Here is a 1,798-nt window from a genome sequence, read left to right on the forward strand (position 1 = left end):
TTCCTTCCTTTCTTCCTTCCTTCCTTCCTTCCTTCCTTCCTTCCTTCCTTCCTTTCTTTCTTTCTTTCTTTCTTTCTTTCTTTCTTTCTTTCTTTTTCTTTCCTTCCTTCCTTCCCTTCTTCCTTCCTTGTTTCTTTTTTATTTCTTTCTCTTTCTTTCTCCTTCCTTCCTTTCTTTCTTTCTTTTTCTTTCTTTCTTTGTTCTTTCTTTCTGTCTTTTTCTCTCTTCTTTCCTTCTTTCCTTCTTTCTCTTTCTTTTCTTTCTTTTTTTCTTCCCTTCCATTCTTCTTTCTTTCTCTTTCTTTCTTTCTGTCTCTCTTTCTTTCTTTTTCTTTCCTTCCTTCCCTTCTTCCTTCCTTCCCTTCTTCCTTCCTTGTTTCTTCTTTCCTTCTTTCTTTCTTTTCTTTTTTCTTTCTTTCTTTCTTCTTTCTCTTTCTCCTTCCTTCCTTCTTTCTTTCTTTCTTTCTTTTTCTTTCCTTCCTTCCTTCGTTCCCTTCTTTCTTCCTTCCTTCTTTTTTTTTCCTCTTTCTTTTTCTTTCTTTCTCCCTCCCCTCCCTTCCCCTCGCCTCCGCTCCCTTCCCTTCCCAGATGGAGTCTCACTCTGCCGTCCAGGCTGGAGTACAATGGCGAAATAGCTCACCGCAACCTCTGCCTCCGTGGTTCCAGTGATTCTCCTGCCTCAGCCTCCCGAGTATCTGGGAGTACAGGCACCTGCCACCATGCCCGGTTAATTTTTGCATTTTTAGTAGAGACGGGGTTTCACTATATGGGCCAGGCTGGTGTCAAACTCTTGACCTTGTGATTCGTCTGCTTCGGCCTCCCCAAGTGCTGGGATGACAGGTGTGAGCCACCGTGGCCAGCCTTATGTGTCTTTATATCCATTTATATCTATGAAGATATATAGATATAGGCTGTGTGCAGGGGCTCATGCCTGTCATCCCAGCACTTGGGGAAACCCAGGTGGGCAAAAATGAGCCAGGCATGGTGGTGGGTACCTGTAATCCCATCTACTCGGGAGGCTGAGGCAGGAGATTCGCTTGAACCCAGGAGGTGGAGGTTGCAGGGAGCCCAGGCTGCGTCACTGCACTGCAGCCTGGTGACAGAGCAAGACTCCCTCACATAAAAAAACAAAAACAAAAACAAACAAAAAAAACCAGCTCAATGTTGTTATATTGATATCTATATCTTTATAAAGACATAGATACATGATATCGCTATAGCAGATGATATAGGTACATAACAGCTGCATGATGGATAGAAATGGATGTATGCACAGATATAAATAGAGAGATATAACGTCATATGATAAAGAATAGGTAGGTTGATGGAGAAGTATGTTTTCAGGGGCCGTACTATTTTTTGTTGTTGTTGTTGTTGTTTGTTTTTGTTTTTTGAGATGAGTTTTGCTCTTGTCACCCTGGCTGGAGTGCAGTGGTGTGATCTCGGCTCACCGCAACCTCCACCTCCCGGGTTCAAGGGATTCTCCTGCCTCAGCCTCCCGAGTAGCTGGGATGACAGACGTCCGCCACCACGCCCGGCTAACTTTTGTGTTTTTAGTAGAGATGGGGCTTCACCATGTTGGCCAGGCTGGTCTCAAACTCCTGACCTCAGGTGATCCACCTGCCTCGGCCTCCCAAAGTGCTGGGATTACAGGTGTGAGCCACCTCGTATGTTTTCAGGGGCGTAATTTAAGGCACACAGCCAGCACTAGCCAAAAGCAAGCTCTCATATGCCATAAACACCCCCAGCCACCCCAAGCCCCCAAGGAAAACAGGCTCGTGTTGAAACTGCCCTTACAT

General features: G+C 45.2%; 1 protein-coding gene across 1 annotated transcript in view; it reads left to right on the forward strand.

The window, feature by feature from the left end:
- The window catches only part of CRLF2 (cytokine receptor like factor 2), a 26,544-nt gene that overhangs the window by 19,563 nt on the left and 5,183 nt on the right, over positions 1-1,798 (forward strand). The window lies entirely within an intron of this gene.

The sequence above is a fragment of the Cebus imitator genome, unplaced genomic scaffold (assembly GCF_001604975.1).
Source record: "Cebus imitator isolate Cc_AM_T3 unplaced genomic scaffold, Cebus_imitator-1.0 Scaffold708, whole genome shotgun sequence".
Classification (NCBI taxonomy): Eukaryota; Metazoa; Chordata; class Mammalia; order Primates; family Cebidae; genus Cebus; species Cebus imitator.